Below are 13,843 nucleotides of genomic sequence, written 5' to 3' on the forward strand. Positions count from 1 at the left end.
TAAGAGCCATTGGTAAGAGGAAAAGCAGATCTGCATGGGGAAAATATCACTGTGAATGATGCTTGGAGAGCAGAGATCAAATAAGTGAGAATGGATGTTTCCAATAGTTAAAATGGTGAGAAGGCCATTGCAGAGGTCTAGGTGAGAGATATTGGCTTTGATCAGGGAGGCAGTAATAGAAGAAGAGGAGGTAATTTGTCTAGGATATTTTGGACATGAAATCAATAAGCTTTGGTGTTGCATTGTATTGGGAAAGGGATGCCTTCCTACCCCTCTGATTTCAATAAAGAGAATTTTCCTTAAAGATTCCTGGCTTCTTGCCTCATCTCATACTCCTTCCATGTAATTGAGGAGTTTGGGAGAGTAACTGGGCTTGCAAGGCTCAGCCCTTCCTGCTTTCTCTTTAGGACTGACTGCCTGCAAGGAGCATGTATTCTTGGTCTGCATTGGGCTCAAGTTTTCTGAGAGGCCTGCAGTGGCCTGGTGTTACCAGGGACAGGGTAGGTAAATCTTTCTAAAGCTGGGGTATAGAGTTAGAAAATCATTTTTGCTTCATACATAAGTCATATTCTTCAACCTGGCCTTCAACAGTAATAAAATTGACGCATAGATCTCTATATTCCTGACTCTTAATCTACTTATTTATTCAGGTCTCAGATGGAGTTTGGAGCAGGGAGGAGACAATGAACCATGATGACTTCTATGCATTTGCTTATACAAATGCACAGATTATGTTGCCATTTTTGATTGATTGTTTGACTGATTTTTATTTATTTATTTTATATATTTTATATTTTATTTTTAGAGAGAGGGAAAGGGAAGGAGAAAGAGAGGGAGAGAAGCACTGATGTATGGTCACCTCTAGCACGCCTCCCACTGGGGGCCTGACCTGGCCCACAACCCAGGCATGTGTCCTGACTGGAATTGAACTGGCAACCCTTTGGTTTTCAGGCTGGCGCTCAATCCACTGAGCCATACCAGCTAGGGCATAATTTAATTTTTTATAATTATTTGTATAATGCCTGGCTTCCCTTCTGGACAGAGACTTTGAAAGGCTGTCATTTCTTGGTCACTACTGAATCCTCAGCTACCTTTATCAGTACAATTCCAAATAGTTCCAATAAATCTTCAGGTTCCCCAAAATATATCTGACATACAAAATTATAATTTCAATATGTTCAAGTATGCACTAAAATAAGACTGGAAAGAAATGTGATAAAATATTCATAGCAGTATGAGAATATTTTCCCCCTTAGATCTATCTAATTTCTAAGTATTCTAGTTATTCTATTTGATATTGTTTTAAAGATGTTTATATATTTCATGGATATTAATCCTTTGTTGATTGTATATTATAAATATTTTCTCATAGTAAGTTACTTCTTTTAACTGTGTCCTTTATTTTTTTAATAGTTTTATAGAGTTGTAACTTGCCTACCATGAAATTTACCACTTTGAGTACACAACTCAATGGGTTTTAGTAAATTTATATAATTTTGCAAACATCTGTACAATCAAGTTTTAGAACAATTTTCTAGCTCCAAAAAGTTAATGTTCTGCCTATTTACCTCAACCTCCCCTTTCACTTTCAGCTCCATAAAATTACAATCTGCTTTTTATAGTTTTGTCCTCTTCAAATTTTCTTTAAAGTGGTATCATACAATATATATGGCTTCTTTCATATAACATGGTATTTGTGAGATTCATCTATGTGGTCAGATATAGAAACATAGTTTGTTTCTTTTATTGCTGAGTTTTTAATTTATCCATTGTGTGAATATATTTGCTTATTATTAATAATGCTATTGTAAAAAAAGTTTTGTGAGGACATATGTTTTCACATCTTTTGGGTAGATACCTAACAGTAGGTTTCCCAGTGTATATAGTAACTTCGGAAGAAACTGCTAAATTGTTCCAAAGTGGCTGTAACAATGTGTGAGGGTTCCAGGTATTCCAAATCCATGAAATTATCACTCTTAGATTTTAGCCATTCTCATGGGTCTATAGTAGTATCCCATTGTGATTTTAATTTGCACTTACCTAATGACTAGTGATGCTGGGCATCTTTTCATGTGCTTATTGCCATGTGTAGATCTTCTTGAGTGAAGTTACTAAACAAATCTGCCCATGGCTTTTATTGGATTGTTTGTCTTTATTGTAGGGTTGTAGGGTTTCTTTTTATACCCTGGATACAACTCCTCTATGGAATACAGCTTGTAAATATTTCTTCTCAGACTGTGGCTTGTCTTTTAATTTTTTAAATGGTGTTCTTAGAAGAACAAAAATATTTACTCTTGATGAAGTTAAATTTATCAATTTAAAATTTTATTATTGTCATACCTAAGAAATCTTTGCTTACCTAAAGTTACAAAGATTTTCCCCATGTTTTCTTCTAAAATTTCCATACTTTTAGCTCTTACATTTAGGAGTATCATATATTATAGAGTTAATATATCATTTGAGTTTAATTTTTGTGCATGGGTGTAGGAGCCAAGGTTTTGTTTGCATAAATATGTCCAATTATACTAGCAGCATTTTTTTTGGAAAAAATCTTTCTTGCTGATTTAGCTTGGCACATTTGTCAACAAAAATTTATTAATATCTTATATCTATTCCTGAACTTCCTCTTTTGTTTCATTGATCTATATGTTTAACCTTATGCCAAAACCATATTGCTTTTGTTAATATACTTTATGGTATGTTCTGAAATAAGGCATAAAAGTTTTCCAAGATGTTCCTTTTTTTCTTTATTCAAAAATGTTTTCTCTATTCTCGGTTCTTTTGCCTTTTCACACAAATTTTAAAATCAGTTTTAATTACTACCAAAAGAAAAAAAAAGCCTGCTGAGATTTTGTTAAGGACTACATGAAAGCTATATATCAGTTTGGAGAGAATTAACTATATTTAGTCTTCCAGTTATTTTTTAAAAGATTTAATTTCTTTTATTTATCTCTTTAGAGAGAGGGGAAGAGAGGGAGAGAGACAGCAATGTGTAGTTGCTTCTTACAAGGCTCCCACTGGGGACCCGGCCCACATCCCAGGCATATGCCCTGACTGGGAATTGAACTAGAGATCGTTTTATTCTCAGCCCATGCTCATTCCACTGAACTATACCAGTCAGGGCATCTTCCAATTCTTAAAGATGGTGTAGTTCATATTCTTAAGTGAGAGTGGATTTCTCCTATAGTTGCTGGTTCCAGGTAAACATAAGTATCACTGGCTGATGAGAGTGCTGCTCTCAGTGAAGTACCCTAAGCTATTTGGAACATGGCTGATACCTGTCTTTTACTATGAAGAAAAGAGATACAATGAAGTGTGGTGAGTGGGCTGCAGAAATCAATGAATCAAAATCATTCTCTGCTGTGCTTCTTCTCTACTAGTTTAAGACACTTGTAAGAAAGGACCATTTTAATCTGTTCATCTTTGTTAATAATAAGTATATAATCATATAGAAGATAAGTACTCAAGTACTGCATAGTTTTCAGTCATTGAAAAATCACCAGAAAGTTTGAAAGAATTGTTATGTAGCATTCTCAATACATGAAGAATACTATGTGAAAATATTGCTGTTTTTAAAAAATCACTGTTTGTCTTAAGACTTTTCTTGCTGCATTTTATTGATAAATTATCTTGACGTGAGTCTTCTTATCCAAACCAGACCATTTAATTACATTAAAGAATGTCACTCAAATATCAATCTAAATATAAATAAATTGTAATACTTAAACCTAGTGAAAGATTTTTAATGTTATTTATTATCTATTAATTTATTTTAAAATACTAGATGTAAAATGAATGAAACAGAAGCAACAACAAACCTTCCTTATGCAGAGTGAAACTTTTTTCTTTACAATTTTTCTATCTGAAGAAGCAAAATACATTTGCACTAAGACACTAAGTCAGAGTAAATTTTAAAAAAGAGCAAGAAATAGCCTACAGAAAATAAAATGTAGCACTCTGTAGCTCCAATTACAGAACTGCAGAATAAGAAATGAGATACAACAAATATAAACACTATATATCTCTTATATTCAATGCTTCATATTATCAGCATCAATTACAAAGCAAATATAAAAAGAGTTTGCAGTAAAAAAGAAAAAGATATAAAGCTAACCCAACTATATCCATAAATCTATAAAATTCCCACAAATATAAATAAACACATTTAAAAAAATCAACTACCATAATGCTACTAATAGTAGAACACATTATAGGCTTCAAATATGGTATTTCTACATGTTTGGTAATTTATTCAACATTAAAGAATTTACCTAATAGCCCAATAATAATGAACAATTATAGATGAAAAAAATGTTATATACATAAAGGAGATAGATATAAACATATATAACATTTCTACTAGATAGATTTTTTCACAGTATTTTGTCTCTGTGAAGAAAATTACAGATTATTTCATAAGTCAACAAAAATATTTTGAATGAGTGAATTAATCTGTCTTGATTTCTTCATTTTACAGATGACAGACTGGTGGTCCAGTGAAGTTAAACTTTCTTTTTCTTTCTTTCTTTCTTTCTTTCTTTCTTTCTTTCTTTCTTTCTTTCTTTCTTTCTTTCTTTCTTTCTTTCTTTCTTTCTTTCTTTCTTTCTTTCTTTCTTCCTTCCTTCCTTCCTTCCTTCCTTCCTTCCTTCCTTCCTTCCTTCCTTCCTTCCTTCCTCTCTCTCTCTCTCTCTCTCTCTCTCTCTTTCTTTCTTTCTTTCTTTCTTTCTTTCTTTCTTTCTTTCTTTCTTTCTTTCTTTCTTTCTTTCTTTCTTTCTTTCTTTCTCTCTTCCATGCATACATTTACTGAACAGATGATTTTTGAGTACCTACTATGTGCTGAGCCCTGAGTTACAAACTATGAATTCGAGGGTAAACATAAACCCAAGAGGTACCTAGTCAATGGAACTTATTGACTAGTGGGAGGAGATAGACATTCATTACACAAATAAATTACAGCTGTGTCAAGAAGCAAATGCTGTGGTCAGGTAGATCAAGGAAAGTCCCCAAGGTGAAGCCATATAAATAGTAGTTTGGAAAGTCCCTTTTTCCCCTGGTTTCCAAGAGTGAGGCCTTAGAGCTCAGTGAAAAGAATATAAAGTTTATTATCAGGCACTGGTTCTGAATTCTATCTCCACTACTTACTACCAATGGGATTTAGAACAAGTTTTGTAGCCTTCCTTAGGCTTATTTTTCTCTTCTGGAACATGGGAACAGTAAAAACCCTGCTTCTCCAGTTTATTATAAGAATTAAATGAGATGCTTTGTTAAGAGTAACTGTTCAATAAAATATAGCAATTCTTAAAAACAACCAAACCTGTACTAGAACTTATGTGTCCTGATTTTTTCTACACCAGTGTCACTTTTACATCAAGCACTTTTTCTGGGTTTGTCTTGCTTTTCCTTTGAAATACAGTGACCAGCTTTAAGTATGTTCTGATTAATCAGCTGCCATATAATGCAACTGCCTGTAATGCCCATGAAAGACCACACCAAAGATCAAGGCCAGGAAGGACTGCCTTTTCCTCTTATATCACCTATGGTGCTCTTCAGTAATTTCTGTGGTATTGTAATCGTTTGTCTTCTTAAATAGAGGATAGAAATAGAACATTATACAGCACTATTTACAAATATCTAGAAAAAATGATTTTATAAACTTTCTGCAAAACAAACAAAGGAACCCCCCACTAAGGCCGTTAGTACATCTAATGTTTGTGAACATTGGGAAAGGGTGAGTAAATACTGTTAATTTTACTTTTAAATAATCTTTGATATGTTAAAAATCCCTATAAAGGTTATATGTTGAAAGTTATCAGCATAGCCATTTGAGTAATTTGCTAATCATAAATGACCCTCAACAAAGTACAGGAGTCTCTGAAATACCCTAGGAAATCTATCAGCTTCCCCTCCAGCCTGCTCTTTTACACTGTCCCACCAAATGGCCCTACTTTACAGCCATATCTGAATCCTTCTGGCCACAGCTCTACAGCTAATCAGTTCCCAAAGCCTGAAGATAAAAGTCTGTTAAATACTCTAGCTCCAGCCCTCCTTATTTTCTTTCAGTCCTTCATCATCATTGACCTGGAATAGCTACTCGATTACTACTAGTCTTACCCCTTCCTATTCTAATTAGTTCACTTCACACAGCCTGCTAAGTAATCTAAGAAGAAAACGTGGAGGACGAGCGCCCCACTCACCCTGGAAAGTGCCCTAATCCTTGGAACCTCTGAATTTGTTACACTACATAGCAAAGTAATTAAGATTTTAAACCTTAAGATAAAAGGATTGCCCTGGAATACCCACGTGGGACCAATCTAATCACATGAGCTTTTAAAAGTAGAGAACTTTCTCCAGCTGGAGTCGGAGAGATAAGGTGGAAGAGGAAGAAGAGACACATCTAGTAAGAGAGGGATTTGACTTGTTGCTAGTGGCTCTGAGATGTAGGGGCCTGTGAACAAGACCAGAGGGGCCTCTAGGGGCTAAGAACAACACCTGCCCCGCCCCCATGACAGCAAGAAGGAAATGGAGACTTTTGCCCTATAACCATAAAGGACAGGATCCTGCCTACAACGTGAAAAATTTTGGGAGCAGATTCTTCCCCAGAACCTACACCATACACCAAAATAAATTCAAGGTGGATAAAAGACTTAAATATAAGCCATGACACCATTAAAGTCCTAGAGAAGAACACTGGCAAGAATAAATCTCAGATATTTCACGCAGCAACTTTTTTACTGTTATGCCCCCCAGAGCAAGGGACATAAAGGAAAGAATAAACAAATGGGATCTCATCAAAATTAAAAGCTTTTGCATGGCTAAAGAAAACAGCATTAAAATAAAAAAAGATCCAACTGTATGGGAAAACATATTTGCCAATGATACCTGAGACAAGGGTTTAATCTCCAAAATACACAAAGAACTCACAGGACTTTACTCTAAAAAGACAAGCAACCCAAATTAAAAAGTGGGAAAAGGACTCGAACAGACATTTCTCCAAGGAGGACATACAGAGGATCCAGAGACACATGAAAAGATGCTCAACACTGCTGGCTATCAGAGGTGCAAATTAAAACCACAATGAGATACCACTTTACACTGGTCAGAATGGCTATCATAAACAAAGCAACAAACAACAAGTGTTGGAGGGGTTGTGGAGAAAAGGGGACCCTAATCCATTGTTGGTGGGATTGCAGACTGGTACAACCACCATGGAAAACAGTATGGAATTTTCTAAAAAAAAACTAAAAATGGTTGATCCAGCCTTTTGATCCAGCAATTCCACTGCTGGGATTATATCCTAAGAACCCTAAAACACCAATCCAAAAGAACCTGTGCACCCCAATGTTCATAGCAGCACAATTTACAATAGCCAAGAGGTGGAAGCAACCTAGGTGCCCGTCAGTAAATTAATGGATCAAAAAATTATGCTACATATACACAATGGAATTCTATGCAGCAGAAAGAAAGTGGGAGCTCCTACCCTTTGCAGCAGCATGGATGGAACTGGAAAGCATTATGCTGAGTGAAATAAGCCAGGTGGTGAAAGACAAATACCATATGATCTCACCTTTAACAGGAAGCTAAACAACAAAACAAACAAGCAAGCAGAATAAAAACACAGACACTGAAATAGAGAACAGGGGGACAGTGACCAGAGGGGAGAGGGGAGAGAATTTCAGGAGAAAAGGGGAAGGATTTACAGGAACTGGTGTAAAGGACACATGGACAACAACTAAGGGGGGTAGAAATGGGAGGGAGGTGGGGAGCACTGGGGAGGGTGGGCTGGGATGGGAGTAAAAGACAGAAAACTGTACTTGAACAACAATTAAATAAATTTTAAAAAAAAGAAACAGAGCCTCCTGAAAACTTTAGTCTGATGAAACCTACACTGGACTTCTAACCTATAGGTATCATTTTAAGTTGTGGTGATTTGTTATGGCAACAACAGAAGCTAATACACAAGGGTTCAATGCTCAATTGACAAGGGGCTCCAGTTACACAAAGGATAAAATCTAAGCTCCTTAACATGATATAAAAATGTCATCATTCTCTGCTCCCAACCTGCCCCTTTGGCTTGCTCTCCCAACATTACCTCCTTCCCCACTCCTGTCCTCCTTATGCCCCAATTCCCTGAATACGAGTTGTTTGCTCACTTTCTGAAAGAGTCAACCTGGCAGACTCCAACTTATTATTTAAGTCCTGACTAGAAGCTACCTCCCCTGTGAAGATCTCATTAACTCTCCCAGGCAGCTTCTATTGCATTCACTCAATAAGTACTTATTTAGCTCTTACTATGTGCCAGGCATTGTTCTAGGTGATGTGAATAAGACATTAAAAATCCATTGTTTCCTGGAACTTTCATGCTGGTTCAGAGGAGGGGGGAACATATAGTAAATAAACAATCAAATACATAATTAAGTTCACATCGCGATGAGTGTTGAAATGGAAATCAATAGGCTGTTGATGTGATAGTGTTGATGCAGGAAAAGTGACTTTAGGTTAGGTAGCCAGAAAAGGCTTTGAAGGCAGGTCTGTAGGACAAGAATAAGTTGGCCCTTAAAGAGAAGGCAGACCAGAGAGAGGAACCTTGAGTGAAAGCTCCTGGAACCTGGCATGTTCCAAGTAAAGCAAAGTTGACAGTGGAGTGGGAGAGCAGCACTGAGGGTTACTGTTGACCAAGGTGAAGCCAGAGAGATACAGGCCAGGGCCATATGGTGCCAGGCCTTGCAGGCTGTGGAAAGGATTTAAATTTTATGCTAAGTGGCATGGAAAGCCATTGGAGGGTTTTGAGCAGGATGGGGACATGATTTGACTGACATGTGAAGGCGTCATTCCACCTGTTCTGTGATGAATAGACTGTAGAACTGTAAGCACAGGAACATGAAGAGGCATCGAAAGGCCATCCCCACAGTGGGGGAAGGTAGGTGGAGGCCTGGCTGAGAGTGGTAGTCATGTGTAAGGAGAAAGGCAGACAACTGCACAGATATCCAGGAAGTGAAATTAAGGGCATTGCTGATAGATTGGCCTGGGGATAAACTGTACTAAAGAATCCCTAGATCCAGTCCTTCTCCTTGATTTCTTGACTCCTTTCCTTGGAGCTGGCTTCAAGGTTATAGTTTGGATGGTGGGTGGTACCATTTACTAAGACAGAGAAGCTGGGAGAAGGAACAGTTGGGGGGTAAAAAATAATCAAGAATTTTGTTCGTATATATTAAATTTATGCCTGTTAGGCACCAAAGAGAAAATGTCAAATAACTGTGGGTATGTGCCTGGAGCAGGAGACAGGTCAAAGTTAAAAATGTGAAACTTGAAGTTATCAGCACATAGGTGGTATTTAGATTTAGGCAATTTCTCCCATGATCTAACTGTACTGTGTAGAGACCTCTGATTCAACAATTATAATACTGTCTTATAATTGCATTGTTGCATGACTGTCTTCCCAAAAGACTGTAAGCTTTGAGGTGAGGAATTATGTTTATCTGTATTCTCCTTTATATATACTCAGTGCCTGTTTATACAATAGTTCTCTCTCAATAGGTAGAGATAGAGAGAGGGATAGAGGTATATATAATCATTTATACCTCTATCATATATACTCATTTAATCTTCACAAGAAACATCACAGAGTATATAATACTATTAGCACCCTGTTTTCTTGACTTTTATAGGAAGGCAAGTAACTTGCCCAAGGTCATATAGATACACAGATAATAAATGATAGAGGAGGGAATCTAAACTCAGCACCTTGGTCTCTTGGGTTCCAGCTGTTAACCAACCAGGTGTAAGAATCTCTCCAAGAATGTGGTTTTGTTAAATGATGTTCAAAGAACAACATAATATTTTAGAACAAAATTGTGTGAACACATTATTACAGTTTTAGAATTCTCACAAATGGGACTCTGTCCCCAGACCTATACTCTAGTTAAAGAACCACTGGGATGGACAACACCAGTGCACATGGAAGAGTGTCAGTGGTGTGTTTCCCAGAGTTGTGCAAAATGGTAGAACCCCTTGTCTGACAATGTAGTTATCCCCACACAGGCTTGGGTTTCGGTGATCATTCAAAAGGATTTCATTTAGGATTCAGATCCTTGGGGCCTACCTTATATTTAACCTGAGCATTTTGTTATCATGTGAAATATAGGCAATTGTATTGGATATTCCTCAAATCCCTAAGTGCAAAGAAAAGGAAGGAATCAAGTGGGAGCAGTGGAGCAGGTAGCACTGCTACACACTGTTTACTACCCTGGCTAGTGTAGCTCAGTGGCTTGAGCACCAGCCTGCAAACCAAAAGGTTGCTGGTTCAATGCCCAGTCAGAACACATGGTTGGGGTGCAGGTCAGGTCCCCAGTTGGGGGTGTGAGGCAACTGATTAACATTTCCCTAACCAAAAATTCTTAGAATTTTTCAATAAAAAACTTTAATGAAATTTTAAAAATACAATTTAAAAAAGAATTGTACACAACATGACCTTAAAGAATCAGATGCTATAAAGAAAAAGATTGAATATATTAAAATTAAATATCCAGGCATGGGAGAAAATATTATCCCTTCCCTTTCTCTCTTTCCATCTCTCTCTCTCTCTCTCTCTCTCTCTCACACACACACACACACACACACACACATAGATAAGCACACCTACCACCACTACCCCACAATTACAGGGGTAGGCAAAAGTAGGTTACAATTGTTCTTATGGAAAATAATACAATAATTGACAAATAATACAAAAATAAACTGTGTTTTGTGTATTCAGAACTGTAAACATATTTTTTTGGCCATTGCTGAATAGCCATAGTATATAAAGAGCTCTGGGAAATCAACAAATCAAAGACAAACATCTCAACTGACAAATGAGCAAACCATATGTAATGGAAAGACTGGAAAATGGTATCTAGTCTTCCCTATCTCCTGATATTTATACCCCTTGAGTAACCTCTTTAGTGTGGGCAGACCTGACTTGCTTCTAACCAATAAAATATAGCAATGTTGATGAGAAGTCATTTTTGTGATTAGGTTACATAGGACTGGGACTTCTGTCTTGCTAGCTGACTCTCAATGGCTTCTCAGCTTGCACACTTTGATGAGTGGAACTGCTATGGTGGAGAGGCCACATGGCAAGGAATTGAGAGTGGCTCATGACCAGTTCCTAGCCAGTAAGGAATTGAGTCCCCCAGTCCGACAGCCCTCAAGGAACTGAATTCCACCAACAACCGTCTGAGCTTAGAAGTGGGTCCTTCCTCATATAAAGATTCAGGTGAAAGTATAGCCCTGTGAGAGACCTTGAAGGAGAGGACTCAGCATAGCCATGCATAGACTCTGACCCAAGAAACAAGGAGCTGATCAGTATGTGTGTTAAGTCGTTAAATTTGGGGTAATTTGTTATGCAGCAACAGATAGTAATACCGGATATAAACAGAAAATTTATAGGGGAAAATATAAATGATTAACAAACACATTTTTTTAAAAATGCTTACTCTCATTAGTGATTAGGAAAACAATACAGAAAAATTACAGTGACATATCAATTTGTACCTATTAGGTTTGTTAAAATATTAAAGATTGAGAATTTCTAATGAAAACAAGGCAAAGGCAATGAAAAGGCAAAGAATTCTCTCATACAGTATTGGAAGCAGTATAAATTGGTACATTTTCCTCTCTGGAGTGCAATTTGGGAGCACCTTGGAAAGGTTTAAATATATAGACTGTTGACTCAGTTCAAATCATCTCTTGGAATCTGTGCTGCAGAAAGAATAGAAGCATGTATCTCAATGTGCACTGCAGCATTTGGTGTTGTAGCAAAATACTGGAAATTACCTAAATCTCCAGGAATGGGGGAGGGAGGATGCATAAATGATGCCATAGTATACAACAGTTGTCAATAAAGGTAGATCTGTGCATGCAAACCTGGAAGTGTATTCATGATTTATTAACGGCTGAAAAGCCGCATAACAATCTGTGTATATGACCCCATTTCTAATGATACAGACATACACACACATACATTCATACATACACAGACATGTGCCCAGGACAAGGCCTGGAAGGATGCACACCCACTCTCATCAGTGGTTGCCCCTCAGGTGTAGGGATAGAGCAGATGAGAGAGGAGGTTTTACTTTGTATTTCCTGTTGTTCGGATTTTTTCAGGGAGCAATTCATCCTTTTTGTAATCCTTAAAACAGTGAAAATAAATAAAAGGAAATAAAAAACAAAACTAAAGCATTCTTTCCTTATTGAAAGAGGAGAACTGTGGTACTCAACTCCGTTGTGTAACAAGAGAGCACTGAAAACAGAAACAGATGTCCCTCATTCAAGCACAGAGAAGGAAGCTAAAATAGGACTAGTTTAAGAAAGGTTTTTAAAACGAAAGTAATCTTTTGGCTGATAATCTACGCAAACATGTATAGCTTACATTTTTCAAAAAATAATTTTATAAATGTAAAGGAGAAACAGAACAACTTGTTCATTTTACCATTATAAACAAGAAAATATATTTAATGATCATCAACATTTCATCATATAAAAAGTATCCAAGAAAAGATACATAGAATAAAACAAAACAATGGAAAGTATTTCTCAAACAGACCAAGATTATATGCAACTCCTAGAGGAAACTTTCAGGTTGAACAATATAAAGTTGCCATTTTTATAAGTCAAAAATAGTAGACAGTAAGTAGTTTTATATTATTCAACCAAATATATTTAAGAGTTTCTGCATTATACAATCCTTTGAGAATGGCTCTGTAGGCCTTTGCAATAGAAAAAATTTGCTAGTCCTACAGAATAGCAAAAATAAAGAAATTTTAAAATCTCAGGTTTTGTTTATTATCACTTATTTATAACCTGTAAAACATAATGGAACTAACCTGAGACCCCACTTTATTTTCTAGACAGAAAAACTATTCTTTCATAAGTTACAAATATAATGATTAATATTTGAAGAGATCATTCAGATGTCCTTTGTGCCTGATTAGTGTTCAAAGGAGAAAACAATTTTTTGAAACAAATTTAAAGATTTTTGAAGTTAATTTTCAGAGAGAGGGGAAGGGAGAGAGGAAGAGAGGGAGAGAAACATCCATCAGTTGCCTCTCACACACCCCCAACTGGGAACCTGGCCTGCAACCCAGGCATGTGTCCCTAATCAAATGGTGACCTTTTGGTTCGCAGGCCAGTCTGAATCCACTGAGCCACATCAGCCAAAGAAAAACAACTTTAAAAATTATCTTTCATGAAACTCTGTTGCTCAAAATGAAGAGATAAAATTTGGAGAAAGCATTTCCACTGACAGCTAAACTTCTAAACAATCTCCAGAGAAAAGAAAAACATCAAAATTCAGTCTCTCCCAAATCTAATTTCATTTTTTTAAAGCAAAGAAAAACAAAAACCCACCTAGCTGTAGACCAGTGGATTAGTTTAATAGCGTAACCTGTATATCCTTGGTTCAGATTTTCAAAATATGGTATCAGAAGATGAAATAATAATAAAAGTAGAGAAAAGAATTTTCCTTTTCAGATTCTTACTTTACTCTTTCAAAATGCAATTCTACCTAGAAATTCATTGAAAAACTTAAAAAATGAAAAACTTCAAGTATGAATTAGTTTGTTCCATGAAAGCTAAGATCCCATCCACAAGCTATTTTTACATTTTGAAGCATAGCTCTACAAGCATTGTCCCAGTTCTAGTGTCAGAGTCGTGTGCATCCCTAAAGATTCTGCCCTGTCTCAATAAAGGGTTTCTTCATTGCAAATAACAGATGTATACTCAGATAGTTGAGGCAAAGGGAAGAAAAGAAAAAAAAAGAGAAGGGAGAGAGGAGGGAGTTGTTGGATGATTATACACAACT

The sequence above is a fragment of the Artibeus jamaicensis genome, unplaced genomic scaffold (genome assembly GCF_021234435.1).
Source record: "Artibeus jamaicensis isolate MK-2021 breed Jamaican fruit bat unplaced genomic scaffold, CSHL_Jam_final scaffold_1019, whole genome shotgun sequence".
Lineage (NCBI taxonomy): Eukaryota > Metazoa > Chordata > Mammalia > Chiroptera > Phyllostomidae > Artibeus > Artibeus jamaicensis.